The 24,323-nt window shown below is 37.5% G+C and overlaps 2 pseudogenes; both read right to left on the bottom strand.

Annotated features, from left to right (window-relative positions):
• Window positions 1-17,117: 17,117 nt before the first annotated feature.
• LOC117612629 lies at window positions 17,118-19,149 on the bottom strand (annotated as a pseudogene).
• A 1,616-nt stretch (window positions 19,150-20,765) lies between these two features.
• Window positions 20,766-22,452, bottom strand: LOC117612628 (annotated as a pseudogene).
• Window positions 22,453-24,323: the final 1,871 nt, after the last annotated feature.

Raw genomic sequence — 24,323 nt, 5'->3', positions numbered from 1 at the left:
TTGTGGTTTGTTTTATTTTTATGCTTTGGTTGTGGGTTGTTTTTTTTTTATGCTTTGGTTGTGGTTTGTTTTATTTTTTATGCTTTGGTTGTGGTTTGTTTTTTATGTATGGAATGTTTTGAATAAAAAGGAATTTTGTTGAATATTTTCTTTATTGACTAAAAGAAAAGCAATACAACTAATAATAAAATAAAATACATGAATTAAACAAAACAAAAAATACAATGAAATCAAAGGTACATGAATTAAACAAAAAAAAAAAATACAATGAAATCAAAGGCAAGTAAACTAAGACATTAAAGGCAAACAAACTATTTTAATGGTTTCCATCATTTAACCAATCCGTGTTGCTAGGTCCATCGTCACGAAAAAGTCTTCGTCTCATAACATCCCTTCGTTCTAGCTTCCAAAATTGTTTTGTTTCAGGAGACATATGGCTTGTATCCATGGCCATGGTTTCCCGATCTTTTTTTTCAATGTTTTGTTCGCGTACATACTCCCTTTCTTTGCGTACATACTCCCTTTCTTTTGCATATTCTACTTGAACTGCCATATCGTGCTCTTGTTGTTTCAAGTCCATTTCAATTCTCATGGCTTGGTGCTTTGAAAGTTCCTCCAAAAATTGAGATGCATTCTTGCTAGAATTACTCCCTCTCTTCGCCTTCGCCGCCTTCCTCCCAATAGGCCTTGGAATATTTTCAATGGGTGAGTCGGTACTCATCGGAGAATCCATAGGTGAATCCGATGCCGGCGTCTCATGAAGTGGAGTCTCGTTCAAGACTACCGTCGGACCGGTTGGAATAATTTGGAATCTCTTACAAGTCTTCACCACCTCCCAACAATGGGTATGGTTGAAACTTTTTTTCCCTTGGCCGGTAGCACCAAACCACATTTGTGCTTGTATAATCTATAAAAAAAAAATGAAATGGAAATACAAGAGAATTTTTAAAATATTGGCAATGCAACATGTACAAAAAAAAACTAATGGAAATTAAAGAAATAATAAAAAAAATGCAACATGTATTAACAAAAAATAGAGACATATTAACAAAATATATAAATTGCAAGAAACATTTAAATAAAAATTAATATGACATAGAAATTAATAGAAGAAAAATGACAAATAATTTACCTCATTGCTAAGATTTTCTCCGCTTCGTTGGTTGTCAATCGCTTTTGCTAAAGCATTTCTCCATTTCCCCAACTCTTTATTAAGAACTTTCCACCTACTGGATAATGCCATTTCCGTACGTGTAGAACCAATTGCCCTTTCACAAAATGCTTGATGAATTTTTTTCCACATATGAGAAAATTTAATCTCATTGCCCGTTACTGGACAATGACTAACTTGGACCCAAGCCTCACACAAGCTAACATCTTCCATCATGCTCCATGCCCCTCCATTTTCATTAGAAGAACCCATAATATGCTAGAAAAAAATTACAACTTCAAAGTGAAAAAATATTGAATAGAAAGTGAATAAATTTTGAGGAGAAAGTGAACAATAGTAGAAGGAGAAGAAAATATATGAGGATTTGGTGTTAAAAGTGAAGAGTATTGGTTGGTATTTATACACAAAAAATTCTGTAATTTTTGTGTATTTTTTAAAAAAAAATTCGATTTTTTTTCAATTTTTTTTGGCAGAAAAATTGGCTGCCGTCGGATTGAAGGAAAAATTCCAATCGGAGCGACCAGAGGCCGCCACGTGTCAAGGAGCCGTTGGCGGCCACTGTAGCGCTGATTTGAAATTTTTTTTAACGTTGGCGCGTGCAATGCACGCGCCAACGGTAAAAAAAATTCAAACGATTCAGGGCTGACGCCATGCTGGAGTCAGCTAATTTGTCCCAGCCCTCGGGCCCGAGCTTGGGCTGAAATCGACTTCGGGCCTGCCCGTTTTGGTGGGCCACGCTCGCCCGGGCTGACTTTGGCCTGCTGGACTTGATTTTTTCGCCCAAACCCCCCCCAGCCCGAGTCCACTTCTGCTGCTGGACTTGCTCTTATATGTTTCGTATTTTAGCATGGTATCAGAGCATGATTCTTGGGATTGCTGCTAAACTCTAGCCAACCACACACTGGCCCTGCATGGGGGGTCAATATTCAATCATCCCTCATGGAGATAGCACCACCGATTCCTTTACACCCAAATCCAGAAACTAAAAGAATTGGAGACCCAAATGACCCAATTTTTGAAGATCCAGAGTCAGACTTTGACCGGAATATTGAAGAATTGACGACCTAAATGACCCAATTTTTAAAGGTACAAAACAGGCATCGACTCGGACCCGACCCTGATCTTAGAAGAATTGATATCAAGAATGACCCAGATATTGAAAAATAGCCTAACTCAGACCCAGACTCAGACTCGGCCTCAGACCCATATACTAACCAAGACTCATATCCCAACCATAACCCTAAATTAGACTCAAACCCAGATCCTGACCAAGATCCACACTCATATACCGACCCATACTATACCATATAAAATTTTCGATGCCCATATTATGACTTTCCGAACATAGCTCCAGATAAATAGAATAGATTGCACATACTAAAGCGATTCGAGACGCATTCGTGAAATTATTTCAAATTGAATGACTAACACAATTGGTGGGATGAACTCAAAGATCGAAGATGGCGTGAAGCTGCCAGGAGTAGTTTTGGTTATGTATTCCATACTTCAAGTGATTCCACGAGATGGATCATTGACTCCAGTGCAACCAATCATATGACTCGTGATCCTTATGATTTTCTGAGTACCACCCAACCAAGACGAACTAGTATTGCTAACGCTAATGTTATCATGTAACAGGGACTGGCACTGTTGCTCTCTCGTTCTCTCTGTCATTGCCTAACACTTTACTTGTTCCATCTCTATCTAATAAGTTGATGTCAGTTGGTCAGGTTATTAAACAATTGAATTACTGTGTACTAATATATCTGACTTTTTGGTTGCTTCATGATATTCACACTAAGGAGATTATTGGTTATGTTACTAAAATAGGGGGGCTATATTATGTAGATGACTTCAGTATAGGCATGCTAACAGTGTGACACATTCCTTCTATAGCAAACAAAGACAAATCTGGTTGTGGCACCATCACTTGGAATATCCATCCTTTATTTATATGAAGCATATTGCACCAGATTTATTCTCATGTTTAAAAGACTCCGACTTCAAATGTGACTTGTATTTTGGCCAAGAATCACTGTGTGCCCTATACATTGGGTATGAGAAAGTGTACTACTCTATTTACGTTAATTCACTATGATGTATGGGGACCCTTGCCTATCATTGCTCCTTCACGGCGTTCGCTGGTTTGTCACATTCGTCGATGATTGTACATGGATGACATGGCTTTATTTGATGAAGAAAAAAAAAAATGTTTTCATGGTTTCAATTCTTCCACAAACAGATGAAAATTCAAATTCAATGCTCAAATTCAAATTCTTCACTCCGACAATGGTGGAGAATTTGTCAATCATGACTCTCAGACTTCCAATAGCATGGAATTATCCATGAGATGACCTGTCCTCAAATACCATAACAAAATGGTATTGTTGAACAAAAGAATAGACATCTTCTTGAAACAGTCCGAGCACTTCTGATTGATGCTTATGTTCCTCACCATCACTAGGATAATGCTATCATCATCGTAATCCACCTAATCAACTGCATGCCTTCTAGTGTCTTGAATTTTAAAACTCCCTTACAAGTGCTCTCACAACACGGGCCATGCCCTCTATTTTGATGCTCACACCCTGAATCTTTTGATGTGTGGCCTTCATTCATTTCCACAAAAATTAGCGCATCAAACTTGATCGATGTGTGTTTCGTTGTGCTTTGTTGGGATATGACACTCATTAGAAAGGCTACAAATGTTATGACACTCCTTCCCGACGCACATATGTCATTATGGATGTCACTTTTTTGGAGTCCGAGACATTCTTTCATGACCCAGGATCCAATTCTTCGCTTCAGGGGGAGACATGAAGTGAAGCACAGACTTGGAGTACCTTAGAAGATGAAAAAATTGAAGTCTAGATAAAAATGATTGTTTATTCTGACAATAACAACCGGTTGCTTCAAACAGTAAGCTCCTTGGACAAACAAATGGTCGTTAGAATAAGAACGACTAGTCGCCTCAAACAGTAGAACAAGATAGCTCACCTCGGAATAAAATGGCCAGTTGCCCTAAAGAATTCAACCAGTCGCCTGTGTTTGAAACGTCAGCTGATTTGAATACTTCTGACTCCCTTGGAAAAGAAAAAAAAACAAAGAAGAACTTGAACACACTGAAGACCTCCCTCTCATTCAACAGTACCAAACAACCAATCTTGTGAGAATATCCTTGAGGTAAATATCCCTACAACTCCTATGAATTTAGTTGAAGATTCTATTGGATACCAATTACCTTTGAGGTAGAACAGTGGAAAACCATCAAACTTGTATTCTCCTGATATTGGGAAGAAGACGAAGTACCCAATTGCTAATCATGTGCCCAGTCAAAGACTGCCTGAACCACTGAAGATGTTTGTGCATCAGTTATCTGTAATTGCCATTCCCACTAATATGGCTAAAGCATTGAAAGATCCAAAGTGGACCTAAGCAATGAAAGAAAAAATGAAGGATCTGGAGAAAAATCAAACTTATATACTAGAGATATTACCCCCAGGAAAAAGAACAGTTGGATGCAGATGGGTGTTTACTATCAAACACAATGTTGATGGGTCCGTTGAACGATACAAGGCCAAACTTGTGGCAAAAGGGTACACACAGACCTACGACAATGATTATAAAGAAACCTTCACCCCCGTAGCAAAGCTTAACACAGTCAAAGTGCTACTAACTCTTACAGCTAACCTGGATTGGCAACTCCATCAGTTTGATGTAAATGCTTTCTTGCATGGTGAACTCACAAAAGAAGTGTACATGGACCTTCCACTGGGATATACAACATCTACTTAGACTAGTATGGTGTGCAAATTCAGACGATTCACTTTGGCAATGAGGAATTATGGGTTCAAGCAAAGTAATTCATATCATACTCTGTTCTTGAAACATTAGAAAGGAAAGGTAACAACTTTAATAATCTATGTTGATATGGTTATTACTGGGAATGATGAACATAAAATATCTCGGCTGCAAGATTATTTAGCTACTGAATTTGAGATGAAGAATCTAGGTGGACTCAAGTATCTCTTGGGGATTTAGGTGGTTGAATCATAGCAAGGCATATTTCTATCTCAATAGAAATATGTCTTGGACTTTTTGATAGACATAGGAATGCTAGATTTCAAACCTGTGGACACTCATATTGTTCATAATCATCATCTTGGAGAATACCAGGATCAAGTTCCAACTAACAATGAAATATAACAAAGGTTAGTGGGAAGATTAATCTGCTTGTCACATACTCGACCAGACATCGCTTATGCGGTGAGTGTAGTCAATCAATTTATGTAATGAAGACCACATGAATGAATTTCTCAGAATACTTAGATATTTGAAGTCTGCACCAGAAAAAGGACTTATGTTCTCAAAATATGGTCATCTGAAAATTAATGGTTACACAGATGCAGATTGGGCACGAAGTATAATGGATAGGAATCCGCATCTAGTTACTTCACATTTGTAGGAGGAAATTTGGTTACATGGGTGGGGATAGTGATGGCTGCCCTCAAGTGGGTTGGTGGTGGGGGAAGGGGTCGGATACAAAGAGAGAAAGACGGAGAGAGAAGGCGAGTGAGAAGCACGGTGCCAAACTACGTTGGCTCGGCCTAAAATTTTAAGATTTGGGCTGGGCCTGGGGATGAGCCGTTATGCGTCTAAATGGGTCAGGCTTTCAAAAAAAAATATTATTTTTTTCTAAATCTTTTAAATCTTTATGTTATATATATTTTTTGTTTTTTTTTTTTGTTTTTTTTTTGTTGAGAAATTCTATGATTGCATTCATAATTCAGCCAAAAAAGCCACTAGCCACAAAGGGCCAATACAAACTAGCCAAAGGGCCATTACAATAACGGAGCAGTCTAATATCAAAATTAAGAAAATTAGGTATGTCTCCACCAACGATCAGGCAAGATCGAAGAAACTCTGGCATAGGCATCGCAATTAAGATTGCAAACTTAGAATAATAAAAAAGAGATAAAGTTTGAAAAAACCAAGCCATAATAATACAAATAAAACTCTCACCAAGGAGAGATAAAAAGCTCTCACAAAAGGAGAGGTGAAAACTACACAGAGAACCCAAAGAGTCTCTGCAACTTATTCAAAACATAAAGAAATTGCAAAAAAGATGGTGGTGGAGATCCAACGTCGAAATGCAGGTGAAGATCCGACCTTGAGCCGCAGCCGCCAATAACGGTTGGATGAAAATCATAACAAAATTAAGACAAATAGGAAAAACCCTTTGTCTCTGAAAATGAGGGAAGAGGTGAAAGGAGGAAGAGAGGAAGAGAAGAGGGGAGAGGGGGGGAAGAACAATGGCTTCTTCCCCCCTCAAAGTGAAAAAGGCTTGAAGAGTGTTTTTTGGGAGAAAGGGGGCTAGGGTTTTTCAGAAGTTCACCTATATATATTTTTTGTTAAAAGTGATGAATAAAGTGTCTTCTCCTAAACAATAGTATATATTATTACAGAACTTCAGAAAATAAAATATAATAGTCAAACTCTTTTACTAAACATAGACCTATAGCTAATCTATTTAAAAAATATTATACCTAAAACTGAATATTGTAAATATTAACTTAATTTATAACATGTGTAAACAAAATAAGAAGTTTATTAGTTTATCATAGATATTACATTATTTTGATTAAGCATAAAATAATGTTAGGGAGTGCATCAATTAAATCTTAAAAAGAAGGGAATAGGCTGGCGGGCCGTGGGTGGGCCGAGGTTTCAAATCCTAAGCCCAAGCCCTACCCAACCTTAGAATGAGCGAGCCTAACCATCTGGGCGAGCCGGACCTTGGCCCATCGCGCCTCAGGCTACCCACTTCTTCCCTCGGGCCGCAGGCCAAATGATGATTCCTTATACCTTTTCCTATTTGTTAAATTTTTTTAAATAAATATATATATATATATATTTTCACACGTGGCACTTTTGTGGCATAGATTGCAACAAAAGAGGGAGTCCTATTTATGCCACATCATCATTTTTAATATAGTTAAGGGCAGGGGGCAAAGTGAACCACCAAACTTTAATGAAGGGGACACTCTAGGTTACTTTAATTTTCAGGCGATAAAGTGAGAATTCACTATAGTTTCAGGAGAAAAATATAAATAAGCCTAAACAAATTAATAAAAACATGTTAACTCTACAAAAGTATATAAATTTGAACTCAGTACACCCCCCCCCCCAGTTCTTCTTAAATGATCCATATCGTGAGGCCTCGCACCCAAATCACCTTATATTTATCCTTTTTTTCAAACCTAGGGGCACCAAATCATATGTCAACTTTTTAAATCTCCACTTATATGCAAACATTTCTTTTTCTTTGTACATGAAGCCTACTATAAACTTCATTTATTTCAACTTTTGTGGCATATTGCTTCATGGAACTTTGGCTTGTAGTGAGAAGGGAATTAATTAATAAGAAGGAAAGGGTTAGCTGGGTTTCATAAATTTAATGAAAACGACACCGTGTGTATTAAATATACCTCTTGCAAACTTACCATTTCATTGAAGAAAAAACAAACCAAACAAACAAAACTTTTAAATTAACAGTTAAATAGGTGGCATGTGTTCTCATCTTTTTCCTAGAAAATGCATCTAAGGCTTACACATCTACAAACCTTCACTGGAGTGGAGCATTTCACCAAGCAAGTGGTGGGCTGGGAATGTTAAGTGAGGATGTGAAAAAGAAAAAGTCACTTAGGCTATAGCCCAGGTTAGCCATATGCACGGTCTGTCCCTACTTAAGACCCATTTGATAGCAATTTCAATTTTAGTTTTTAGCTTTTATTTTTATGCTAGAGTGTAGAGGAAAAAGATGGAGAATGGAAGTGAGAATGAGAGTGGAAATGGAATTGAGAGAGAAGATGAGAGGGGAGGATGGGAGGGAGAAGTAATAAAAGTGAAAACAAAAACAAAAAACAAAAATCTATTTGAAATTGATTTCACTTTTGTTATTCCCCTCCATCCCATCCTTCCCTCTCATCCTCTCTCTATATCTCATCCTCACTCATTCTCACTCTCATTTTACTTTATAATCTAGCACAAGAAATGAAAACTAAAAACTAAAATTGAAATGGTTATCAAACAGGCCCTTAAAATTTTCAACAAGTCTAGACAAGGGGAAAAACAAAGTTGAACCATGAATATCCATCATTAATGTATTACAAAATTTGGAAGTAACTCAAGCACTCCACCAACAGCCGACGAGTTTGAGACTAGGACCCTTTGCCCAACCCTCGTATTTGAGTTTCATTTTCATCACTCAATTCAATTTTTCCTATTGCCTGTATACTTTCCTTTGTGTCTTATTTTCCTCGTTACCGTCACTTCTGTTAAGTTTTATGTTAATTTTAGGGGTAATCAATCGTTCCACCGATCAAATAATGGATAAATTAGACATTTCACCACTTATCTTGAAATAATGAACGTATAATGTTTTTCCAGTCGGTTTTTATTTTTCAATTATATTTGATGTTTTTAACTTTTAATGTTTTAGATGTGTATATATGTAATGAAAAGTAACATATGTTACACTGAGGTCGAAAAGACTAATTTGAAAGTGGAGATGGAGTAAAAGTTCATAGCCTATTGCAAACCCTAGAATTAAGATTAAATATGGACTGTAGAAAATTTACCAAGGGCATCTCTGCCTTTATTTATTTATTTATTTTGAGAAAAAGGATTTTATTCATATAACTGAGGTAGCACACATAGAGCGACATGAAATAGTGGTCTCGTTAAAACTTGCTTGAGGGACAAACCCCAGAATAGGAAAGAGTGCCACACATGTCATAGACAAACAAGAGAGTTTGAATTAGTCATGTAAGACCAGTGCTAAAATAAGATAAAATAAATCAACAAACTGACACATAGACCTCCGACGAGAACACTACAACACAACCCAAATGTCAAAAGAATCCTTCTATGAGATCATAGTCCTTTGTACAACTACAAGATATGAGAGCATTCGACAGGGAACACACCAAGTCCCCAAGAAGAGGCAAAAAAAACAACCACAAGCACACCATCTCTAGCCACCTCCAATAACGAGTGGTTATGAAATTAGAGAAAGTTTGCAAAGAGCGACACAAAAGAAGAGACAAACCATGCAAACAGGCCAGAAAAATGAATAAAAGGTTCCCCAAGCATGCCGTATCATCTCAACACTGACAAAGAAACCTCCTATGTAACCATAATCCTTGAAACAGGTGAAAATCAAAGAGATGTGAAGGGGTGAAATAAGAAACACCACGCAATAATAACAAAACTGGCTTCAGCAACTTAATCTGCTCACTGGGAGCAAGTTTGAGAGCATTCGTCGGATGCCAATCCCACGAATATGCTCCAAAAACACATTAAAGGATGCTCCCAAGAGACTCCACTAGACCGTCTCCGTAGCTTCGTCAAAAGGGACATCAATAAACAGTCGCTTAGAAGCCATGAAATCTACTCCAGAAACCAAAGTATCACTGACAAAAATAGGTGCAACAAGAGTCTTACGCTTAGTAGTAAACATATGAGAGGCACTACGGAGAATCTCTCATTTCTTGGGTCTGCGGAGACCCTTTTTTGGTGAATGACGTGCAGAGAACTGAATAATAGACATAAGATCAAGAGGATTATAGGTTATCGAATCTTGGGGAGCGATAAAAGGCGCCTGGAAGATGGGATCGTTTAGTGCGAGGATCACTGGGACCACCGAGGTATTTGGCACAGGTAGAGAAGCTGGCGGAGTACGCGCTGCCATAGCAAGTATCTCAAACTGGTGCAGAAGAGAGGCCACTGCATCAAACACTATGGAGTGAAGTGGAAGAGCCGAAGGGGAGATGGAATCCTCCATGAGAGGACGACCGCCAACAAACATTGATTGAGAGATCCTTGAGAGAGCTCATAATTATCAATATACACCTGGGATGGGTGACCAATTTTGCCGCACGCAAAGCAATATTTGGGAAGATATTCATACTTGAAGTCCACCATTCGCTCGCCCACTTCTGGGAAGGTAACATGTATACAACATATAAGAGGCTGCGTGACATCAAACCTCACACAAATATGAATAATAAGACCCACACAGTCAGGACCATCACAATTATCCACCCAAAGAACTTCTCTGGGAATAGCCCATTTTGCTTTAGAAATAGCGACAGTCATGCATAAACTAGGGACACCATGAAGTTGAACCCAAAAGGTACCAAGGGATAATAGCGTCGAATGCAAATTCCCATTATCCAGGATGTTAGCCTGCAATATTAATGAACGCCGAAAGTCCCAAGGCTCCATATTAAGAACCTGCTTCTTATCGCGATCGCAAACAAAACGCACCCAATATTTGTTGGAACCAATTTCTTTTATAGAGACATCTCAGAGCCCTTCCAAAGTTGCATAAAGGTTTTAATAAAGCCATCACAATTGACAGGTTTATCGGCAAGGACTTGAGCAACAAGACCATAAATAAAACCAACAAAATTGTCTGCAATGTTAGAAGAACCGATAATCAGACCAGTCTGTTCACGTAGTTTGAGTACCAGACTACTACCAAAATATTTCTTAATGTCTACAACTGACATAGACATCCCAACACAATAGACTATACACCAAACAGTAAGGAATTCAAAACCAAGAACAAATAACCAGGCCCCAAAAAATGGGAATGATCACAGCGATGGCAGACAAAGGGAGAATAGCTCAGTAGAGTGCAAACGAGGACAAACATGAAGGATGGAGGCGAGGAGAAGCGCCCTGCAAGGCCGGAGAGGGAGAATGATGGCGACTATGATGGCGGGATTTAAGAGAGCAATTGAATGCAATTGGCCAGGAAGCTGAAGGCGTTAACCAGTGAGCGTGAGAAGACGACCTCGCAAGAGAGAGAAAGGGACGTGGATTGATCGAGATGAGACGACGGCTGACCGTGAGACAAAACCCTAGATAAGACTCATGGCTCTCCTCGCGTAACGAGAGAGCGACCCCAAATCAGAATCTACATGAACGTGGAGCTTGTATACCAAGGGATCTTGTTATATTAGGCCACAAACCATGCTTTTATGTGGTCTCAAGTTATTTGGATGCTAATGGGTATTGTCAAGCTTTTATAGTTCTATGTGTTTTTATTTATTTGTTTATTTATTTATAAGTTTGGGTAGTATGAGTGGTGGATATCTTAACTGCTGGTAAAAAATAAAGACAATTGCTATATTTACAGAATTTCGAAAATAAAACTTCACTATAAATTCAAAATAAATACAATAAAATAACGACAAGGTAAAATTAAGAATATTTTATAAATGATCAAGTCTAGAACTTGGTTCTATCTCCTTAAGATGAAATTGCCTCCTCACAGGTGCTTTTAGGATTTTCTTGGCAAACGTCTCTTAAGATACAACGATCGACTTCTTGTTGAAGTAGCACTCCAATCCCCAAGAGCACTCCAATCCAAGAAAAGCGAACTCAAACTTATGTATGAATTCTCTCTTACTAACTCACTATATTTATGAAAATACAATACTATGAATGCTCTAAAAACTACTATTGTCCGATGACAATTTGATAAATGAAATGTTGTAGGACCTTCTCTATTTATAGGCAACAAGGCCTCTGTTCAGAAGTGCAAATAAGTCTTTCCTGTTACAACCATAAGCCAAGAAGTGCAATGTTTCAATTACCGCATAAAGTCACTACTACAATTATGAAAAACCATGACCCATAATAGACGACTGTAAAACTAAAAAGCACCGTATTTTTAAAACCTAAGAAAATCTACAGCAGCTCTTTTTGGAATCGTCGTGCTTTAAAAGGCGCAGATAAAAATTAAGACCATTCATTTCTAATACCGCCGTGTTTTAAAATGCGCTGGAAAAAAAAAATCATTTAAGTTCTAACTTTTCACGTACAGCTCTCTCTCTCTCTCTCTCTCTCAAACACTCACTCTTGCGACCTTTTCAGAAAACCCTCTCTCCCTCTCTCAAACACCATCTCCATATCCCTCTCTCAAACACCTCTCTCTCTCTCTCAAATGAGTTGAGGTTGTTGAGGGAATGAAGCTAGACAGGGGCTACATATCCCCTTATTTCATCACCAACCAAAAAAATCATAAATGTATAAGTTTTAGTTTGGCTCAGCGATAACTATGTGTTGAAACTCTTAGAGGGCTGCTTGTTAAAGTTAGCAGCACCTCAAGTCCCTTTTTGGTTGATGCTGATTATCTTCAAACTTGTGTATGTGCTGAATAGGAATTGGAAAATCCTCTAATCATAATCCATGAGAAGAAAATCTCAAGTATTAATTCTGTGGTTAAAGTATTGGAATTGGCTTTGCAGGTTAGCATTTCTCTGGTTAGGTTCACTAGTTTTTTCCTTTTTAATATGAATTGGTTGACAAACTTTTGCTCCTCCTTTTCAGAAGCAAAGGCCTTTGCATTTTGTTATATATTTCAAAACAAAAGTTATAAAAGAAAATGGTTTTCCTCTTTGTTAATTGAGAATCATCTATAGCTATGATTTCAGATCTGTACATAACCTGTTGTTGCTGATATTGCTACATGGGAGGAGAATAGAACAACTTGGAAAATGTGCAAGAAGGCAGAGCTAACTCATACACCGAAGAACAAATTTATGAAACTAAGATCAAATCAGTAGAATTTGTGAGCTCCATTATTTATAATTATAGGTAGGAAGTATGTATGTAATAGAACAAAGATTGGTTTAACTGTGTAATAACTATTGAATCTTCAAGTTTTATGAAAGAAATAATTTTTGAGCACATATATTTGTTAATAAAGCATTATAATTGGTTTTCTAGTTAAAATCATTGTATAGAATCATAGGAAACAAAAACCTAAATGTAACAGCTTAGGAACGTATTAGATGACAGATTTAAAGATAATAAAACGATGGTTTTATTTGAAAAAATGTCGTTTGTAACTATAATCAACGACCATTTTTAAACACAATATCGTCATCTTTATATACAATCAATGACGCTTTTTAACAAAACACCGTCTTTATGTACAATCAACGAAGGTTTTAACAAAATACCATCGTCTTTTAAATAAAAACTGTCGTCTTTACCATAAATAACGACGGTTTTTATAAACCGTCGGCTTTACCCATAAACAACGATGGTTTTTAACAAAAGAATGTTGTCTTTACATCATAATAACGACGGTTTTACTAAAAACCGTCCTCTTTATAGATTAACAACGACGGTGAAAAGCCGTCATAGTTTGATACTCCGAAAGATGGCGGTCAATTTAACAACGGTTTTCAAAGCATTACAACGATGGTGAATCACCGTCGTCTATTTTGTTTTTTGTAGTAGTGAGTATTATAATTTTATTTACAAAAAAAATAAATAATATTTTATTTTTCCTCTGTTAAGAGCATAACTCTTCCCAATTGATACATACCAATTTGTAAAAGTCATGTACTTAAAGTCACAGGTCCACAATTTAATTTCCATTCAAATATTAATATTATAATTTTCTAACATTAACTATTCTGAATTTTTAATTATACCCTCTCTTTGTAAATTTTTTCTTTCACATATATATATATATATTATATTCCTATGAAGGAGGGTTTTCAACACATGACATGTGTATGTATCTTAACAACGGATAAGTAGTTTTTTATGAGCTTTCAAATTGGACTATGCATTGTAGTCATCTCTTTCGGGTATTTTTTTATTAAATCAAAACAGGTAGAGATTTCATTCAAACTGAGAATTCAGATCACAAAACAACCAGAAAAACTGGAACGTGCAGTGCTATTTTGTGGACTCCTTAAAACCTTGTCTTAAAAAATATGAAAAAGAGGAAATCCAATCACGAAAAAAGAGTATCACATCACGTAATCAAAAACTAAACAAACTAACTAACCATAATCTCTACATTACAGTTACAGTTTTGTAACACCCCGACCCCAAATTTCCCCAAATTTAACCCTTATTTAACTATTTAATTATTTAAGGGTATTTTGGTCATATTTTTAACCGGAGAGAGTTTGGGACCGTGACTTGTATTTTTGGATAGGTCGCACTGAGACGGGTTCATAGACACATAGTGGGCTCGAATCGGAGTTGTAACGAGAGAGATATGGTCAAAAAAAACCCAGTGGCACAATCGTAAATATTTTGAAATGGGATTTTTATAAAAATCTGGTTCTCTCTCTCTCTCTCTCTCTCTCTCTCTCTCTCCCGTCGGCCCTCTCTCTCTCTCTCCTCTATCTCCAGCCACTGGCCGCGGCTGTGGTCGGGACCGGTGCCAAAAGAACCGGCTCGGCCTCGGCGTCACGACCCAGCCCACCCCCGACGTCGGCCGCCGCTCCAGTCGCCGGAAAATGGCGATTTTCGCCCGGATGTCGCCCGATCTTCGTCGACTCCGATCTCCCTCCTCCGGCCGCCATTCTTGGCAATCAAGGTATGAAAATTCATCCCTTCTGCATGCTCTAACTGATGGTTGGGTAGGATTAGATCGATTCTTAGCGTAACCAATTCGATTTTCGAATTGAAAATCGGCCGAACTTCGGCCATCGCGTCGACCATTTCCTGCCACTTTTTGGGGTAGGTCCAAGAACAAAAGTGGCTCCAAATAGGGTGTTATACCTAGGGTAGGAGTTTGGAGCCGTGGTTTTGAGGTTTTCCAGCGAAGCGTTATCGCTTTGGGCACCCACGCGCTGCCGAAGCGTGCTGCGGCGCGTGGGCACAGTAGAAAAAGTGGCTTTGTGTCTCTATGAGATCCTTAGGTTGTCACGAGTGCGTAGGATTTTGCGGATCTCAATTCGGACGTCGTTTGACTATCGAACGGATATCGCCTATTACGCGTTATCCGGGTTCGATAGGTTGGGACCGTTGGATGGACCCAAATTTAATATATGTTAGTTTAGGTATTTTCTAGGATCATGTAGGAATTCGGGGATTGTGAATCGGAGCCCCGGATGTTCCGAATAAATAATTTAAAGTTATATTTTATATTAACCGTTAGATCGTGCGATCGTGAGCGATCCGACCGTCCGATCTGAACCAAACTTACGGGACGAGTGTCCTATACTTTATAGAACCCATAGGAACTTTCGGATCGAAATTTGGAGGTCGTAGGTCCCGTGGGCCCGTTTGACCAGGGTTAGGGTAGTTGACCCTTGGTTGACCGTGAGTCTCTCGGAGTAATCTCACCTCCCCAAGGGGATTATCAAGTGCTAGACTATTGTTGGGATTTACGCAATATTAGAATTAAAATATAATTATATATGGTTGTACAAGGGTACAACAGAGTCTAGAATGTCAGTTCGAGTGCGTACGAGTACCACCAAGTGAAAGTTAGGTCTCACGTGGCGTAGGTTATCCGGCATTGAGACAAACCCCATACGTGGGTTTGGTTGTACCGGCGTATGGGGAGATATTATGATAGTATGGCATGGTCGCACGTGGCGTAGGTTATCCGGCGTGTCGACAGACCCCATACGTGGGTTGGTTGTACCGGCGTATGAGGAGATATGTGATATGACGTACAGGTCTCGCGTGACGTAGGTTATCCGGCGTTGAGACAGACCCCATACGTGGCGTCAGTTGTACCGGCGTATGGGGAGATATTATGATAGTATGGCATGGTCGCACGTGGCGTAGGTTATCCGGTGTGTCGACAGGCCCCATACGTGGATTTGGTTGTACCGGCGTATGGGGAGATATGTGATATGACGTACAGGTCTCGCGTGGCGTAGGTTATCCGGCGTTGAGACAAACCCCATATGTGGCGTTGGTTGTACCGGCGTATGGGAGATATTATGATAGTATGACATGGTCGCACGTGGCGTAGGTTATCCGGCGTGTTGACAGGCCCCATACGTGGCGTTGGTAGTACCGGCGTATGGGGAGATTGTGTGAAATACAGAGAAATGAAATAAGGTGTCGCCTAAGTGTGGAATTAGATTCTATGGAAGAACTACGTGTGGCTTGATCCCTCGAGGAGGGTACGTAGGCAACCTAAGGTTATTAGGTACAGCCGCAGACTAATGTTAGTCATAATTTTTATTTGAATTTATTGTTTGCCTTGTTTAAGGCATGAATTGACCTGTTAGCGAGTTTGGTAGTTCATTGAGTATTATTGGAAGGCCGAAGGCCATTTGTGTGAATTGCATGAAATTATATTGTGCATGCTGCCAGTTGGGGATATTAAATGTGTTTTTATGCATATTGAAATTTTGGGAAATGTCCAATTTTTAGGGGAGACTCTGCCGAAATTTCGGCAGAAAGTCTCAGTCTTTAGTAAGTGGGCCCGGCATCGGGGTGATGTCAGGAATTCCAAAGGATTCGTCTCGGGTTTTGGGAAAATTCTGGGCGGGTCCTTTCAAGTTTTATAATATATAAATACAAATAATTTTCTGCATTGCAGTTAAAGTTTCGAGGTATACAAATTTATGGCCTTTGACACGTGGAAACACGCAAATTTGAGGATAAAATAATTAAAAACTTAGAGTATCTCTAACAACCTCTTCAAAGCCTTGAGAAACTAAAATAAGTGAACCACGTCAACAAAAACCTTATCCAATAGCCTTGTGAAACACACTCACTCACCAAATATAGGACTCCTCGATTCACTGTTCTTTGGCTCTTCAACGCATTTATTAAGCTTCTGAACAATAAAAGCTGTCTTGGAGTGGTAAAGGCCACATGGGCTGAGTGAATAATAATGAATTATAATTTAAATATTGATTTGGTATTATTAAATTGAATTAAATATTAATGTTTGATTAAAAAGAAAAAGAAAAGTCAAACGCTGAATTAATTAAATTGAAGAAACTGATAGGGGTAGTAAAGAGGCAAACTTTACCCTTCAAAGTGTCACGTAGGTCAACAAATCACAATTTGAAGAGTTTATGCTCTTAGCAAGGGTTGTTTGTATGTATTAACACAGTACATTGAATTTTAATTAGTACCATTATCTTACTTGTTACTCTAACTCAACAATTATTTCTAACTCTAGATTTAAATTTCTTGATGGCCCAGTTGCAAATATTCTTGTAGAACCTGTGGAAGCAAAAGGATTTGGCGGCTTGGTTAAGTTTTCTCCTCCTTCCAACATTTCAACCACTGTTTTCATGGAAGGACGATCCACCGGGTTCCATTGGACGCACCACAACCCTACAGTGGCAAGTTTCGTTGGAATTTTACCATCTCCTTCTCCAATATGGATTCTTGGGTCTTCCCCTTCTTCGAGAAGATTATAGATCACCTCTGGGTAGTAAGCTTCGTTAGTTCTCTGGCGTTGCACCAATATGCTTTTTATCTCGTATCATCTCAAGCAATAGCATTCCAAAACTATAGACATCTGACTTGTAGGACACCTTTCCAAAGTTCCTGGAGAACACTTCAGGTGCAATGTAGCCCATGGTTCCCCTAGCTGTAGTCATTGACACTAGGCTTTGATCCTTGGAACATAACTTGGCCAAACTAAAATCTGAAAGTTTTGCAGTGAAGTTGTGGTCTAGCAAAACGTTATGTGGTTTGATATCAAAATGGAGGATCCGTTGATCACATCCTTGGTGAAGATATTCAATTCCTTGGGCTACGCCTAGAGCGATATCTTGCAACTTATCCCAACCAAGGAAACTGTTATTATTGTTGGCTGATGAAATGAAATCTTGTAGTGAACCATTAGGTAAGAACTCATAAACAAGAGCGCGTCTAAATCCATCAGCGCAGAAACCAACCAAGCGAACCACGTTAACATGGTGGATATGACCCATTGTTCCCACTTCATTTATGAAACCTTCCCCATCTGTCTCCCGTGGAACTGTTGAGGACTTTCACTGCAACAAAGAATTCAGAAGAAAGCTTTCCTTTATAAACAGTTCCATAGGCTCCTTCCCCTAACTTGTCCTTGAATTGATGTGTAATCCTCTTAATGTCTGCATAAGAATATCTGCTTGGCTTGAGAGCTTTGTAGTCCTCCAGAAATCTTTCAATTTTCAGTCGATTCTCCTTTTCATTTCTGTCATAGCTATAGACATGATAGGCTGCAATGACCAGTAGCATGAGAACAAATGAACCCAGTGATGCACCTGCACAGAAAACCCTATGTGAATACATATATATATACCGACAACGCCTCGTAGAGATGAAACAAACCAAAAACCAGTTAGTTGACTCACCTGTAACCACTAATATCGTTACTGCACCTGTAAAAGATAATGGCACAGTCAGAATATTTATGAAATTAATATTTTATATGGGTACATGAATTTGGTACAACTTCACACGGTTTGAAGATTGTTTCGTTTTTAGTTTTTGCTTAGGAAAAAATTATGCATGAATAAGCAAGCAGAAAGTGTAAACATCTATGCTCTATTAGAAATTTGGAATCTGTAAAAACTGAAGCACAATACGTGTATATATATATATATATGAAAATAAATAAATAAATGTTACCCCATTTACGCGTATTTGCTTCATGGACACATTCGATTTCGTTTTTGGTGCCATTACTCTTCAATCTACACTTCTTTCCTTTAGCTTCACATTCTGTACAATTTGGTTCAGACCACCGAATATATTTGGGACTGATAAAACATTAGACGTCTTGTTACAATATTGTAGGCCTTCAACGTTATCAGAAGGATCCACTGCATAAATATGATGGCCGGGGCTACTAAGGCAGGGGACAGCAGCCGCAGGAAATGCAAATCCAGATTCCTCAAGCCCCAAAGAACAATCGAATAGCGTAAAGTTCCATGGGTAAGTTACGTAAAAGGGAAAGAATGACATGTTATGGGTTTCTAAAAGCTTTGCCAGTTCGCGGTGTGGGTAATCTAAATAGATTTTCTGATTCTTATAATCTATAGTATTCACAGAGAATTTGACTGGAATTGGCAGCTCAAGAACAGTCTCATGTCTTTCATTGCAAGATACAACAAACCCAGGATATCCACAATGATCTGGGTGTCTGTCTTTGTGCCTGAAAGGGAAACGGATAGCGGGGCCATGATCCCCCCCACAGTTCAGTTGTGTGCACGCTTTTTGGGTTTCTCCAACAACTCTGGAAAAAGCGACCAAAATTAAGCAAAGGGAAGAGATGAGAACAGCTTGTTGCATTTCTGTGGAAATAATGCCCATGGATTTTCTCTGATCAAATTCTCTGATCAAAATGACACTATTATGTGTCGTGCTATTGACTTACTGTTCGATATCCATGGCCTCCCTCATCTTAAAACGACGCATCCAACTATTGACTTGGTATTTTCTCCTACATTGCTAGACAAGAGTTTGACTATCACCCTCTCCGGTTCTCTCTGAATATTTTACATATATATATATATATATATATATAAAATATAAGTTGAATGATTCAAGCCCATAAAATTTCCTCATAACTTCCTAAATCACACACAAACTCTCACGCCTTTTTCAACAACCAAGGACATCCAACATATATTTTTAAGGGCATCCCACACAGCCCCACTCCAATTAACAAATACCATCCCCTGGAATTTCTTTATTTTATTTCACATAAGTGGTGAAGTGTCTAATTTATCCCTTATTTGAGAGGTGACATCTCTAGTTTACCCTTAATACAAACATATAGAATTTTAAAATTGAACTGAGTCACCAGAATAAAATTTGGGAACAAGTTGAGTGATAATTGCAATAGTTAACGTTCAACTTTATTTTCGGGGTTACATTGGAGTTCAAACGGGTTCGAACTGGCTGCCATGGGGAGGGAAAGCTACCATTCCCCACTGTGGTGGGAAACCATTGGCACCCTGTACTGGTTCAAAATTATACTTTGCCCAAATTTTTATACTGGGTCGTTGTGCTTTTCTTATTATTATTTTTGGTCCAAGTCTATGAAATGTGGAAATTAAGAATAGGACAGCATGGGAGACGTGTGAGATTGGAATAAGGAAATTCAAGGGTTTGAATGCTAGAGCATCCATCACTTTCGAAGAAGTGGAATACTCATTTGGCGTGCCAAATTAATTAATTAATATTAAGCACCAAGACATTTTCTTTTGGGCCTGAAGGACAGCGATCGTTCAATAATTCTTTATATAATTTTTTTTTTAAAAATTTTATATACAAGTGATATTTTACTCTAAATTAGGTGGAGGGTGATTCGAACTCAGATGCAGAGTGGAAAACACATCCGCTCTAAACTAACTTGGCTAAGCCCACATCTACTCATTTATATAAATCATGGATTATGCTTTGGGAGCTTTAGTAATATATCCAAAATAGAGGTTGAAATTATAAAAAATAAAAAAAACCCCACATGAAATGCACTTTAGAAACATACTCAAAAACTATTTACTATATAAGAAATGAGTGTTGAAGTTCCTATAAATTACATCTCTACCATTGATTAACTTAAAATAAGCCCAACACAAAAAACTAAAAAAAAAACCCCAAAACAAGCCCAGCCCAAGTTTTAAAAAAAATAAAAAACCCAAACTAAAAAATAAAAATAAAAAATCACGAAAATCAAAGAGCGTCTTTACGACCCTTCTCCACTGAACCTCCGTACACTATTAATACCATGTCATAGAAGTACATTGTTAAAATCATGTCATAGAAGTACATTGTTAATACCATTTCATGAAAGTACATTGTTAATACCATGTCATAGAAGTACATTGTTAATACCATTTCATACAAAAAATTTTAAAAAACCTACAAAAGCCAAGCAAGACATCCGATATCTTTTGCAGAAACCACCTCCAATTGTCCATAGTTTCACCACATACAATCGCAAAGGCAAAAGAAAATACCTCTATAAGAAAGAAAAAAAGTACACTGTATAAGAAAGAAAAAAAGTACACTGTTAATATTATATCATAGAATTACACTGTCAATACTATGTCATAGAAGATGTCGTGAGTATAAATTCTCCACAAGCTCTGATTACCACCCAGTAAAACAATATCCAAACTTACACAACTTCGTAGTGCTTACATTATCAATAATAGACTTAAGAAGATCATGTGACAATTTCAAGTAAGATTCCATCATTATGGCAATCACCATTTGCTTAACTTGAAACCAAACAGAGGCTGCTTAATTTAAATATCGTGTCTGTGTTCATACAAGGTATCAAACGTAAAAATACCCATAAAATTATAAATTTTCTCAGAGACTTAGACAGTAAAAAAAGTAGTACAAGACTCACTTCTTCTCCCTCAATGAACCCGGTTTGTCTCAGATCATAGAGCCTAAATGCAACTGCAAGTAATTAACAAACAACATAAGATAACAAGAAAGACACACACACACAACATTTAGCTTTGCCTCTTGTAGCAGTTAGACTTACAATCAATTTTATCATCTAAAGGGGCATATGGATGGAAGACATTGAGTGCATGAACAAACTCATCAAATTCAAAGACACCACTTTCTTTTCATCTAAGAGATCAAAATCCTAGAAAAGCAAAATCCAGTTCGCGTAAGTAGGTGCAGGGAATTATATATATCCTTGTCAATTAGTTCAAGATGTTGGTATGAAGCATATACCCTGTTCAGGAAAAGATTTTCACCATAAGGAGTTCTGAATAGTGCTAGTTGAAACTCTTCCTGCAACATAATCATCATCCAAATAATTACTACAATGCATGAAACTAGAAAGAAACAACACATTTCTTCATAATTGGATTTGAATGATTCAAAGAAATTTGGCTGATCCTATGAATTGATCTGTCGTCGATAATTGAACTACTCAACTTTTTAAACATCTCATACAATACCTCCAACTCATTAACAGTAATTGCATCATGATTTCATGTAAGTAAACAACACAAACAACATTCAAAATTCTCATTAACTAATCATTTATTTCTTCTTTCTTTTTCTTTTTTTCCAAAATTTCCAAAGCAAAAGGAATAATTCACAATTCGAAGTTTTGCATATATATAGTTTTCTTAATCTTCTGAATATTTTAAATAAATAAAAAAATTCATACATCTGGTTTCATTGGCGATGATAGACATATCACCGAAAGCGAAACGGCGTTTGTTTGGGAAGGGACGGCTGCTGAAGCAATCGATCACAACAAAAATCAACACCTCTATGATCGCTACAAACAAAAATGCCGCGCAGATCCACTCACCCAATGATAAAGAACTCGATCTCTGCTCAACCCCCTGCTTAATTAATCGAAAAATAAAAGATTAAGCATAAACAATGGGAAATGAAAATTCACCCATTTTAATTTTTACCGAGAAATCCATTGTCGTCTGCAACAACACATTAGATCGAGGCTACTACTTCTGGAAATATGTCTGCGTCTGTACCACCAACCGATGAGTAATAATCCAAGAGAGAGAGAGAGAGAGAGAGAGAGAGAGAGAGAGAGTAACAACCGATGAGTAATAATCCAATTTTGAGTTTTTTATATGAATTTCTCACTAAAGGGTAAATCAGGAAATCTGTATATTAAGTAAACTAAAAAAAAGAACAGCTGGCAATAGTAGGGCGTGTTTATAATGTCTGTTTAATGTAAGGTAGGGTGTGTTTATGAAGTCAATTTCATGTAGGGTATTTCTATGGCAATAGTAGAGTATGTTTATAAAGTCTATTTAATGTAAGGAAGGGTGTGTTTATGAAGTCAATTTCATGTAGGGTATTTCTATGACTAGAAATGGGTTTCTTGTCAAATTGTAAAGCTACACTGCACTGGCAAATAAATATGCATCATATCATTAATAGCTCATTCCAATTACATGAACTCTCTCATCTAGATTGGCTTATGAGACGCTACAATAATATTTAACATTAGTAATACTAAGTAAGTGCATATGTAAAATGTCGAAGTGTACAATTACTATATGGGGAACTTGTTTATTTATAAATTATGAGAGCATTTACAATTATACTCCTTATTTTTTAGTTAAAATTTTGTTGAAATACCCCTCGAATTAGGACCCTAATCGAATTTAACTCCTTGAACTAAAAAGTCAGCCAATTTAGCAACTGAATTAATTGAAATGGCCAATTTCACACTTGTCATTAGATTTTAGATGATTTCATCCAATTCTTCGTTAATACTAAGGGTATATTTATAATTTTGAGTAAAATAAAAATCAAATATATAAAAACAACAGAAAAATAAAGGCAAATAAGAACTTTATAAAAAAATTAAAAAAATAAATAAGACAACCACTCGTGCAATCCCACCCTTCCTCCTCCACTGTCACGACCCGATTCTAGAATAATGAATATTCCCGGAATCAGGGTGTGAGTCATACCATAGTCATAAGAATAAAATTCTAAGAATAAAATTCTAAGAATAAAATCATACAACCATGATATGATGAGAAATAGAGTCACAAATAATACAAATTTACTTAATAACACAGAATTAGAGTCACAGTAGCTCGTAATTAAATACACACTAAGATCTTTAACAAACGGTTGACTACTTACAAATATAAATTACACAAATCAACAACAAAGACCTAGTAGCTTGGTTGAAACCCACTTCCTCAAATTTCGCCTTGAATCACGCACAGTCTATTAGGGCATGAGCATTCTAATGCCCAATTGAGTACCATCAAACCCCTTAAGGTCAACTATCATAGTTAATCAAAGTATCATGCATCAAACAACACAAGATACATAAATTATGCAACTAGACCAGATAAATAAATTTGCATATGAGGTGATGCCATGAACTCACTCCCTTCTAATCCCACTAATTCACACTTTAGGGCACAAAGCATGCATGTCACATACCATGCATTTTACCACTGTGGCTCTGAATACCCTAAAATAAAAACTGGAGCTCATCCGTCGCTTACACTATTTTTCTTTTGTTTACGAATTTCTCAACTTTCACTTTTCCAATTCGACTTGCTCTAAAATTCACCCAACAATATTTGATGTCTTAACTTTCATCTCCAATTGGACTTGCACTAAAATTCTTTCCGAAAAATCAATAATGTGTCGAAAACCTTCTAAATGCACAGAAAAACTATCAGTAGTTGTAACAAGACTTTCTTTTTTTTGGCTTCTCTTTAGTCGGGACCTTCGTTTCCCTTGGAGCTCGAGTCGCGATGGAGGAACCTTGGCTGAAAGATTGGCTCGTAAAGTGAGAACCATGCCTCATGTTAGAGCACGAGTATATGTACAGATGTTAGAACAATGTGATCAGTGTGCTGATCAATAGGCA

This window comes from Prunus dulcis, unplaced genomic scaffold (genome assembly GCF_902201215.1).
Source record: "Prunus dulcis unplaced genomic scaffold, ALMONDv2, whole genome shotgun sequence".
Lineage (NCBI taxonomy): Eukaryota > Viridiplantae > Streptophyta > Magnoliopsida > Rosales > Rosaceae > Prunus > Prunus dulcis.
The sequence above is the reverse complement of the archived record's forward strand: the minus strand, read 5'-3'. Positions and strand labels throughout refer to the sequence as shown.